Raw genomic sequence first — 12940 nt, forward strand, 5'->3', positions numbered from 1 at the left:
CTTCTTCCTAAATCAACATTGTGAAATTTGTGATAACCATCTTTTCTTCTTAAGAATAAAAAGAATAAATTACTCACTCACATGAATTACTGAGTAATAGAGATTTTTGAACATTTTAGTATTTATCTATGTTGTTGCATGTAAATGTGATTACTTCATTTTTATTACTGTATACAATACCATTGCATGACTATTTTACAATTTATATATCCATTCTACTGGATGATTTCTAGCTTTTATAAACAATACTTAGATGTACAGGTAAATGTGTGTTTGTTGAGGTGGGGTGGAGAGGGATGGGATACACATTTTCTACCAGCAGTTGTCTTCAAAATGTGATCCCTGGACCAGCAACAACAGCATTATCTGTGGAGTAAAGTTACAAATGCAAATTTTTTAGTTCTACCCCAGATATGGTTAATCAGAAACTTTGCATTTGGGCCTAGTAATCTATCTTCATGAAACTTCTCATTGATCCTGACACACTCTTTTAAGTGTGAGAACCATGTATACTATATTTGGAAGAGAAATTACTGGATTATAGGGTGTGGACAACTACATCTTTAGTAGATAATTCCAAATTGTTCTTCAAAGTGGTTGTACCAACTATTTTGTACAGAACTCCAGTGGTGTATGACAGTTCACATTTGTTTTAGATATACTGATGCCCTGCCCAGATTCTTCTTCAAAGAAGAGCTCCTTGACCCAGCTGCTGGCAGAGCTGCATTGGACAACCGTCAGCTCTGAACTCCTTCAGGTACTGTCTTAGCTGCAGACAGCTGCCTCACTATGGTCAAATCCTTCCAGGGTATGGACCACGTCCAGTGACTTACTTACATGAAGGTGTAAACGCTTGGCCATTTTACCCTAAGGCAGGGAATTCTGATAGAACAGTAGGTTATTCTACTGCAGACATGTTTTCTGGGTCACTTTAAAGCTTGATTTTTTTTCTTACCAATCCTGTTCTCCTCCCTTCCACAGATATTAGGCCAAAGATACTTTTTAAAGTAATTCTGAACATTAAACTCTATCTATGAATCTGCTTCCCAGGAGACCCTGAGTGCTACCATATTCTCTCAAACACTTGTCAATTAACTAAATTTAAAGTTTTGTCTTTCTTTAAGAATTTTAATAATAATTAATTGCTTTTTCCTGATTACTAATAATGTTGAGCAACTTTTCATTTGGAATTTGTGAAGTTCCAGTTTAAGTATTTTGTTCATTTATCTATTGTGTTGTCTTTTTTAAATTAATTGGTAGAGTTTTTATATATGCCAGATATTGAATCTTTGTTATTATAGGCTTTAAGATATATTTTCCTAGTCCTACTTGCATTGTCATTTTTATTATTATTGATAGTGGATAACTGTCAAATTTATATGAAGTTGAATTTATAAATCATTACATTTATATTAGTTGAATTTGTGTTGTAAAACCTCTTTTCCTAACTGTAGGATATGAAAATATTGTATGGATTTTTAGAGAAGTTAAATAAAACCAATGGAAAAAATACTGAGAAAAGCAAAAGAGAAACAATATGTTACCACTACAGGGAAAAATCAGTTCTAAAGATAGCAGATTTCTTATCAGAAAGTATGGAGATTGGCACAATATTTTCCAATGGGAAAGAAAAGAAATTGCCAACCCACAATTCTATGTTTAGCAAAAATAACACTCAGGAATGAAAGAGAAAGCAAAACATCCTTAGATAAAGGAAAATTGAGAGAATCTGTTGCCAATAGGCTTTCCCTAAGAAAAAAATCTGGAGTAAATTTTCTAAATGGCAGGAAATGATAAAAGAAGAAAACTTGGAACATCAGGAATAAAGTAGTGTAATAAGAATATTTATTTCTATTTTTTACAGGTTACAAAATGTTGTGATGCACATATTTATCAAATTCTAAAATTAATCAATTATTTATTCTTCTTCCAAACACTGTAAAGAATTTGCAACACTTTAACCTCATTTTGCCCAATTATCTTTTAAAATTATTTTATGTAGAAAATAATATCATTATTTTTCATATAGTTAATGATCATTTAAATTTTTTCATATCTTTATACCATTTTCTTTCTTCTTTCAATTTAGGCATTTTCTTTGGCTTACTTTCCTTTAGCTTGTAAAACATACTTAAATTATCTTTAGTGAGGGTTTTCTCATGGCAAAATCTTTCTGCATATATCTCAGGATATAGAAAAAATATTTTTCTATTTCTTCCTGAAAGACTGCTTTCCTTGAAATACAATTATAGGTTGGAATTATTTTCTCCAATAATATCAAAGTTAATTTTACTGTTAGAAATTCCACTCTCAGTTTAGTGTCCTGTATCAGTCAGAATTATGCTCAAGGAACAAACTCAAATCCCAATGGGTTTATACATTAAAAGTTTATTTTCTGAACAGAAGGTCTCTTCTCATCATAGTTACCCAGCAACTCAAGTTAATGGAGATATCCTGTTAACACATATTTCTACTTACATCATGACCATGAAAAAGAAGTTTGTTGCACAGTGGATCTTAAAGTTTCAACCACAAAGTTACACACACAACTTCTGCTCAGGTTTCATTGGCCAAAGCAAGTTACTAGCCTATAGTTAATTTAATGAGACAGTAATATGCAATCCAATCATATGTCTAGAATGACAACATGGAACTTAGGTAAACATTACTAATAACTTCCATACTGCCTCTATTTATAGACAAAGAGAGACGAAAAAAAAGAAGAGAGGTTGGAGAGAGAGGAATGGGAAAATGAAAGAATGAAGGAGAGAAAGATACAGAGACAGAGATAAGTTAACATACCTCTAGTAAGTAGTAAATTTATGTTTACTTCACAACTCTGTATAATATGTAGGTGGCAGGATGAATTTCTCAATTTTGGGGAGGATGTTCAATTTTTTTTTCGATAGCATTTCTGAAGATTCCTTTTATCAATGCTCTCTGAATGATAATGGGCTATGTGTTTTATGGTATTTATAATTTTATAATGTATATATGAAACTATATATTACATTAGTTTTTAGTTATATAGGAATAGAGTACATTAAGCATACTTTCTTCTCAGTCAAAACACACAAATTATAGATTAAAACATCTTCAATTCTCTAATCAGCAATTTACATCCATTTATGTTGTTCTAAAAACTGGAATGGGTGGAAAATAATGAGTGCAAAATGTGTTAGGATTAGTTCTGTATGTCATAGTGAATTTCTACAGTTAACATATGGAACAATTATGAGAAAACATAACTTTTGACATGTCAATTTCCTTCTTAAATATTTTTTCTCTCCATTGCCTTAATATAAATAGACACACTCTTTCACACGCTATTTAATTTCTTTAGTCCTCTGAGTCTTGCATATTCTTACCTTATTCTATTTCTCCAAATCGACAGCTGAAATTGCCCTAAAAACAGCGGCAGTAGAATTCCTGCAAAGGACTGCCCCAATCCAACCCAAGATAGAGATAGTTGGGATTCCAAGAAAGAAACACTAAATACCAGAGTGATTAGTCTAAAGCATTCATTAGTGGAGCTTACATACAGAAGACTTCAGAGTCCTCAAGACAGACAGAAAGACAAGAGATGTTTTCCTTTAAAAGGAAGTTGTGTTATGGAGTTTATATTCAGATTTAAAGAATATGACTTAGGGCCAGGGCTAGTTTCTACATATGAAGCAACATAGTTGATCTTTCAGAGTTTCAAGCAACAACCTAAACAACATTATCAGTACCTAGCAATGCTCAACACTCTGGCTTGGGTTCAAGCCTGCAGAAGAAAACATGTTGCTGGCTTTGTCACAGAGCAGCCAAGCTACCCTGTGTTACTTGGTCAGGATAAAGAACAAAAGATGGGGAACACTGGGGGACTCTGCCTACCTTATTCCAATAAGAAAGCATTACCTTTTGTCCATGTTCTTCCACCTTATCATCTAAAATTTATTCTTCAGCTATGTTAATTGAATTATTTCAGTCTCTAGCACCCCTTCTAAACTTTTATAACACTCTACATTCCCAAACAAGAGAAGAAATCAAATGAAAATTCCTTCATTTTTTCAATAGTTGAACTACAGATTTATCTACATTCATATATCTTTAACTCATTCTTCCTCTCACCAAAGAGGAACTGTGCGCTTAAGTTAAACTAATCTCTTCCTGGTGCTTTGGAGACAATATATTCCAAGCCCTTCAGAAATCCTCTCCTATTAGCTATTTTTTTCTTTTTTATTTAACCTTTTCTTTTAATGTATTCAACATTTGAAGGAAGAGACGTGGTGTCTCCTTTCTTCTGTATATCAAACTGATTGTCTTTTTTCTACCTAGGATGCTTTCAGTGCAGACTTCTAAGTGATGGATTGCCCCAGGGTCTGTCCTCCTACATTTTCTTCTTTCTATTCTTGCTCCCTCTTGTACAATATCATGGCTTTAAATAAAATCTCCCCCACAAAACAAACCTGATCACATTTCTTACCACTCTCCTTCTGTCGTCTCTACTCCAGACATGGTGACCCTTCTGATGTCCTTGATCCTTGAATATAAGACAAATGTTCTAATTACAGTGCTTTAAGCTTTGCCTGTCTTTTACTATGAATGCTCTTCTCCCTGATATTTGAGAGCTCACCACCTAACTTGATCCAGTTGTCTTCCCAAATGTCATCTTTGTGGCTACCCTAACTAGAAATATCTAACAGGCCAAACTCCATTAGTCTGTAGTAGTCTATCTCATGGCCCTACTTTATTTTTCTGCATTGTACTTTTCAACACTTGAAATTGTATATTGTGCACCTGTTTATTTACTTAGGGGATTTAAGAAATTTAAAACAAAGTTACAGTGATAATAGGGTTATTGGGAAGAGTAAATGAACAACTAAATGAAAAGTGCTTTTAAAACAATTTTCTTTTTTTCTTTTCTTTTCTTTTTTTTTTTTTTTTTTTTGAGACAGAGTCTTGCTCTGTCTCTCAGGCTGGAGTGCAGCGGCACAATCTCGGCTCACTGCAACCTCTGCCTCCCAGGTTCAAGCAATTCTCCTGCCTCAGCCTGCCGAAGCTGGGACTACAGGCATGTACCACCAAGCCTGGCTAAATTTTTGTATTTTAGTAGAGACGGGGTTTCACCATGTTGCGCAGGCTGGTTTCAAACTCCTGAGCTCAGGCAATCCACCTGCCTCAGCCTCCCAAAGTGCTAGGATTACAGGCGTGAGCCACTGTGCCGGCCTAAAACAGTTCTTTAAAGATAGAATATGTTCTATGAATATTAGCTAATTAGAAATATTTTTTAAAATTTTCTCCAACTAGAATATATGTTACACAAAAGCACTTGATTGTTTATAGTTTTCTGCTGTATCACTTCCTAATGAGCAGTAATGCAATAGATTGTCTATTCCTTAGTTCCTAAAGCAATATCTAACAAAGTTCAACAAATATTTCTTGAATTAATGTAATAATGGCTCTCAAATCTGAACCTCCAGCCTGAATCTACCACTGAGTTTCCTTTGGGTATATCAAACTGCCTAGAAGACTTCCCCTGGATATCTAATAACATTGTAAAAAGGAAATACTGATGATATGATTTTCTTAAAGTGTTTCTCACTATCCATGAAGACTTACAGTTATCTTTGACCTTTTTTAATTATCCATCCATGTTTATCATCAGATCCCATTAATACAACCACCAAAATGTATATAAAATCCAACTTCTTTTCTCTACCTTCCCTGTCAGCTTCATTTTTTATGCAGACTGTAGCCACTACATCCTAAGTTTCTCCACTATTGTTTCTCTGTTGCCTATTTTCCAAATAATACTTTGATCATAGCATTCTGCTGTCTAAAACCCATTGATATCTTTCCAATGCAATTTGAAAGGAATTTTGAAATTGCCAAAGAACTTTCAAATTGTCAAAAACAAGAAATGGGGAAAGGACTCCTTATTTAATAAATAGTGCTGGGAGAACTGGCCAGCCATATGTAGAAAACTAAAACTTTTCACCTTATATAAAAATTAACTCAAGATGAAGTAAATACTTAAATGTAAAAACCAAAACTAAAAACTCTAGAAGAAAATCTAGGCAATACCATTCAGGACATAGGCACAGGCAGAGATTTCATGACTTAAATATCAAAAGCAATTGCAACATAGGCAAAAATTGACAAATGGGATCTAATTAAACTAAAGAGCTTCTGCACAGCAAAAGAAACTATCATCCGAGTGAACGGACAACCTATTAGAATGGGAGAAATTTTTTACAATCTACCCATCTGACAAAGGTCTAATATTCAGAGTCTGCAAGAAACTTAAACAAATTTACAAGAAAAAAAAAAACACTAAATGTGGGCAAAGGACGTGAACAGACACTTCTCAAAGGAAGACATTCATGCAGCCAACAAACAAAGCTCAATGTTGCTGATCATTAGAGAAATGCAAATCAAAACCACAATGAAATACCATCTCATGCCAGTCACAATGGTGATTATTAAAAAATCAAGAAACAACGGGTGGTGGCAAGGTTATGGAGAAAAAGGAATGCTTTTACATTGTTGTTGGAAATGTAAATTATTTCAACCATTGTGGAACACAGTGTGGTGACTCCTCAAAGATCTAGAAGCAGAAATATTATTCAACCCAGTAGTCCCATTACTGGATATATACCCCAAGGAATATAAATCACTCTATTATAAAGATACATGCACAAGCATGTTCATTGCAGCACTGTTCACAACAGCAAAGATACGGAAGCAAACCAAATGCCCATCAATGTTAGACTGGATAAAGAAAATGTGGTACATGTACACCATGGAATGCTATGCAGCCATAAAACGAAATGAGATTATGTACTTGCAGGGACATGGATTGAGCTAGAGGTCATTATCCTCAGCAAACTAATGTAGAAAAAGAAAACCAAATACTGCATGTTCTCATTTATAAGTAGGAGCTGAACAATGAGAACACCTGGACACACTGTGGGGAACAACACACACTGGGACCTGTTGGGGTTACTGAGGGGGCGAGAGCTTCAGGAAAAACAGTTAATGGATGCTGGGCTTAATACCTAGGTGACGGGTTGATCTGTGTAGCAAACCACCGTGGCACATGTTTACTTACGTAATAAACCTGCATATCCCGCACATATACCCTGGAACTTAAAATAAAAGTTGAAGAAGAAAAAAAATTATTTCTCAAGGCCAGAACTTTTATATAGATTGCAGAGCTTATACCTCCCTGCATACTTGACACTGCTCCTTATATATGACAAAGACACATCAAACTCCAAATATCAAAAATATTAATTCTAGTGTAAACATTTTTGTGACAGTCTTGTTTTTTGTTTTTTTTTTTTTTTTTTTGAGACAGAGTCTCACTCTGTCACCCAGGCTGGAGTGAAATGGTGTGATCTCAGCTCACTGCAACCTCCACCTCCCTGGTTCAAGCAATTCTCCTGCCTCAGCCTCCTGAGCAGCTGGGACTACAGCCATGCCACCACACCCGGCTAATTTTTTTGTATTTCCAGTAGAGGCAGGGTTTCACCATGCTGGACAGACTGGTCTCAAACTTCTGGCCTCAAGTGACCCACCCGCCTCAGCCTCCCAAAGTGCTGGGATTATAGGTGTGAGTCACTGCACGCTGCCTGTGCAAGTCTTTGAATGCATATATACGTGTGTATTTGTGTATGTTGAATTTATCTATGAGTCAAATTCCTGTGTTACAGTGAATGTATAGATTCAACTTTGGTAAATAATGATCAGTCTCAGTGATTTTTTTTAACTATTGGAAATTTTTTAATGATCTTTTTCTCTTCATCTATATTCCTACAGCTTTTAGATAAAAATAGCAAAGCTACCTAAATAATGGCAATAACCTCTCCGATCTTCTCAATCAACTCAGGCTATTCTTCAATAATTGCGTTACTCTAATCTCATTAACCTTTTCAGATATGGTAATATAACCTTTGCTTACACTTCCACCACAGGACATCTGAACATGCTGTGGTCTAGTCTCCATTCTCTCACTTTCCTATACAACCACCACCCCAACTATAGAATTTGCCTTGTTAACTCATATTCTTCTTAAGTTATTGTTTTTTCTTGTATGCACTGATAGTACAGTGTATAAGACACAGTTACAATTGTACATATACAGTTGACCCTTGAACAATATGAGTTTGAAGCACGAACTCCACTTATATGCAAATTTTCCTCCTCCTCTACCACCCTGAGACAGCAAGACCAATTCTTCTTCTTCTCCTCAACCTGAACATGAAGATGACAAGGATGAGGATCTTTATGATAATCCACTTAATGAATAGTAAATATATCTTTTCTTTCTTATGATTTTCTTAATAACATTTTCTTTTATCTAGCTTACTTTATGGTAGAAATACAACATAAAATATACATAACATACAAAATAGGTGTTAATCAACTGATTATATTAACTGTAAGGCTTCTGGTGAGCAGAAGGCTATTAGTAGTTAAGGTTAGGGGGAGTTAAAAGTTATGCACAATTTTTCTACTGCAAAGGGATCAGCATCCCTAACCACTGCATTGTTCAAAGGTCAACTGTATTACTGTGATTCTTTTATAAATGTCTCTCTTTGCCACAAGATTGTAAGTTTTGTGATAGCAAAGAGAGATATTTATTAAAAATGAATCACAGTAATACAGTTACTGTATTACTTTGCCACAAGATTGTAACCCACAAAATTGTAAGCTCTGTGATGGCAGGGACACTATATATTTCTTCCCTAAATTTGGACCCCTAATATTTAGAACTATCCCTAGGACATAATAGGTGTTCAAAATATAAGGTTATTGAATGAATAAACTCAAGCCTGAATTCATGAACAAATGAATGTTATTTTCCCTATTTGGAAAACTTTTCCTTTGCCCTCTTCCTACTCCCCCTTTTCTAGGTGAGTTACAATTCATCTTTCACATCTCAATTTACACATTGTGGACTAGGATATTTTTCTGAGGCAAATCTTTGTTAAAATGTCCCTACAATGTGCTTTACATGGTTCTTTATTCTAAGTTAGCAGTTAGCACATTAGGTAACAATTTTTATCTCTTTTCCACATCCTTCACTAATTTGTAAGCTCCTTCACAATAGAACTTATATCATATTCACAAGAAAACCGTAGTTTCTAGCAAAAGTACCAAAATAGCACTAGAAGAAAAAAACCTTTGGACTTTTCTTGACTTAGGTCTTAGTTTTTTCATTTAAAAAATGAAATAATGTCTTCATCTCTATTCAACTTAAAAGTGTCACATGATTCATTGCATAAGTCCCAGATGATAAATATCAATTACTTCAGGCACAACAATATAAAACATAATAATTATCTAAGAAGTAAGATAGACAAAGACGAAGAAGGAGTACCAGGATTAAAAATTATCTTTTCTCCTCTTATTTTCCTCACAGGTACTAACCTCAGCCTTCAGTATTTCCAAATTTCATTGCTTTTTCACACCAAAGTTCTAGCTACAATAGTGTTCTAAAATATCAAGAAATAGGTTATTTTGCACTATATCGAACTCACCCCAATAGTACAAAATCCAAAAACAAATATGTGTTTTACAGGTTTCTGTACTAGCTTTATCAGGGTCAGTAGTAATGAAATTGACCTCTATCTCTGAAATTTGGATAGCTTCACATTTTTAGAAATGACTGAAAACTGAGTAGACCAAACAAGTAAATAGATTTCGTCTAAATTTGATTTTCTATTAATATAATTCCATAAAATTCTTTCAAAATTACTTTATTAAACTGAAGTTATGAAAATGCATTAGTGATACTTATCAGTAAAAAAGCAGTATTTTTCAGTATGTCAAAAATTCTATGTATTTGATCTTTGTTCAACATCTACCATGAACAATTAAATGTATGCCATGATGATAAATTATATAACTGTCATGAGTTATTTGAAAGAGAGAGGAGTCCTTTTTCCCTCAGATTTATTGAGGTATCATTGACAAATAAAATTTTAAGAGTTACATATATATCAAAGTGTACAGTGTGATGATTATAATATATATATGTATTGTGAAATGATTACCACAACCAAGTTAATTAACACATCCATACCTCACATAGTTACTTACCATTGTATATGTGTGTGTGTGGTGAGAACACTGAAGCTCTACTCTCTTAGTAAATTTCGAGTAAACAATACAGTATTATTAACAATCGTCACCATGCTGTACATTAGACACCCAGAAGTTATTCATTTTGTAACTGAAAGTTTGTGCCATTTTACCAACATCTCCCCATCCTCTCCTCCCCTAGTCCCTGGCAACCACCATTCTACTCTGCTTCTAGGAGTGTTGATTGCAGTATAGAATGTCAATGTTGGTCACAATAAGAATTATGTTCTTTATATAAAAACAGTATTTTTTCACAGATGGCAAAGATGGTACTACTTAAAACATGACAGCTATAACACACAAGGAAGAGTAATGGTAGACAATCCCTAGTTTATGAGGACATTATTAGAGTGATTTAAGGGTTAAGAAACCTCTGAGAAGCCAATGATCAATAACTGTCAGTATTTGTATTGATTAACCATGTATAAAACCCATGGTAAAGTATTTGAAGACCATGCTATGAAATATATCTTCTGGGTCTCAGAAGTATCATTAAAATTAGGAGAAGGATGAAGTTGACGCTGGTCTGATTTATGCTATTTAAACCTAAAATGTTCCAACATTAATGATTGCTTTCAGAATTAATAAGATCATAAATATATATTAAAATTATAGTTATTAATAATGCCTCTGTTTTCTAACAAAAGAATACAGAGTTCTTGACTTGATTTGGAATTTTTATTCTTAAAATGTGTATTAGGATAAACAAAAATTGTGGTACAAAAATGAGATTATGTGAGTCAAATGGCTCGTGCTGTGGTAAAAAATATATACATTAATTTTTGTTATTCAATGTCATCAAGTAAATCAAATATTACCTTTTTGGATATTAGAGGAGGCCTATGAAAAGAAAAGAGCTCTCAAAAAAACAGTATATTTGTTATATTCATCAGTAAATTATAAATTATGCAATAATATATTTTTCTCAACATGAAAATGTTTTGTCAAATATTTCCACACGTATACTATATATGTTTATTTCCTTTAAAATTTTTATCTAAAAAATACATTTTTATTCACCTCATTAATTCAGTTGAGGAAACAACATGTAAGTGAATTTCCATATTACAATGATACAGTTCTAGTTTTCTTCATGATTTTCTAAAAAATGACTCTATATTATACCTCATATTCTTTAAAATATTTTTCAATACGGAAACTTTATTTACCTACTTTTGAGTATGGATAGAAATCATAGTTTTATTTCTGTGGTGTTATTGATACAATCACAAACCTGTGATTTCTAACACAATTGCCCAACACATGTTAAGCTTAGGTCTCTTTAAGACTAAAACGAAAGCAAATAAAATGAAGATGCCCTCTAACTTTGGATAACCTCATGTTCTTGCTTACAAATAGTGGTGAACATCATTGCTGGGAATCAGGTAGGGAGAACTAATATCTTATAGTAATCAAAAATAAAACTCTGAAAGCTATGTTAAATATATTTCTTACTCTTGCACATGTGAGTAAGGTCAGATCCAGGCCAGTGTCAAGATGCCCTGGCCGGAAATCTCTTTCGATCTCTGAAATTGTGTCATGAAAGTTACGTTCTTTCTATAGATGGTAATCCCCAAATGGATGTTATATATTTTAGTAGTAGATAGAAATTTGGCCTTTAAACATCCACTCAAAGTTTTGTATTGTTATCACCATTTTGACATGCTATATCATGAAAATATGTACAAACATGGTGAAATTTATCAAAATTAACATTGAACTATACAGATCATGTAATGTGAGTGCAGTAGTTGAAGTTACTACTGAAGCATGCATTCCCCTATAGAATTGAGATTCTATCCTTTCATCAGAGAAGTACTGTCTGAAAAAAATCAGGGGAGGATCACATATTAAAAAAACCCTCCCGAGGTTCTCAAAGAAAAACAATTTAGAAAATATCTTTATGAACTTTGAGAATAAATAATTATGTTGGATAAAAGCCCTGCAGGCCATGTCTTTTTTTTTCTTATTTTTTGCATCAATCTGGAGGCAAGAGGAGGACAATGTACAAGGCAACACTCTGCCTATTCAACCTACTCCTCAGGGTTTAATCTTAATTTGTCCTTTCCAGAGGCCCCATGTCTACAATTTATGAGGATGTCAGTCATAAGAGTAAGTATCTCTCAGAAAACAAAGCAGAGAGACTCATGAGAAATAAACAAAATCCTGTGACACTTCTCAGATTCCTTTTCAGCCTATCCATGAAAATGAAAGAATGATGGAGCTGGCCAATGGATCTTACCTTCAGGTGACAGTGTAAAATACAGTGAAATGATTTGGCTGGTTTGGAGGCAGAACTTTGTTGTATAATATACAACGAAATTTACTTTATGTAAATTGTTGAACTTGCTAAGACTCAGATTCCTCCTTTGAGATAACACCAGATCTACTACTTCACAGGTTGTATCAAATGCTGATGTATTACTCTCTTCATCCTCTCTCCAGTATTTTTCTAGCATGGACCAAATATAGCATATGCTGAAATGTGTAAAGAAAGCCAGAGGGAAGGGTATGTGAAGAAAAGCTGTGGACTGAGGAATCAAAGGGTAACTATGAAATCAGAGATGTATGTTAATGTAAAGGCGAAAGATGTATTGGGTGCCACTACCTCTGCCAGGGCAGCCAGGACTTTCTGCTTCAGTTTTCCTGACTGGATCCCATGCCTTCTGTCTTCTGCAGGCACCTGGGCATACTCTATGACAATGGAAATTTTCTTAATCAGTTGTGTCAAAACCCTTTCTGTGAGGTATGCAGTACAGCAATTGAAGACGGGGTCTTCTGCTCTTTGGAGACTCAGTGAGATTTG

General features: G+C 34.1%; 1 long non-coding RNA gene across 1 annotated transcript; it reads right to left on the reverse strand.

Moving 5' to 3' along the window:
• Positions 1 to 108: 108 nt before the first annotated feature.
• On the reverse strand, positions 109 to 10287 carry LOC129049166 (uncharacterized). Its single transcript, XR_008511999.1, has 3 exons — positions 10093 to 10287; positions 4469 to 4525; positions 109 to 366 (listed from the first exon to the last, which is right to left on the reverse strand). It is a non-coding gene; the product is annotated as an uncharacterized LOC129049166 (long non-coding RNA).
• Between the last annotated feature and the right edge of the window lie 2653 nt (positions 10288 to 12940).

The sequence above is a fragment of the Pongo abelii genome, chromosome 10 (assembly GCF_028885655.2).
Source record: "Pongo abelii isolate AG06213 chromosome 10, NHGRI_mPonAbe1-v2.0_pri, whole genome shotgun sequence".
In the NCBI taxonomy this organism is placed as follows: domain Eukaryota; kingdom Metazoa; phylum Chordata; class Mammalia; order Primates; family Hominidae; genus Pongo; species Pongo abelii.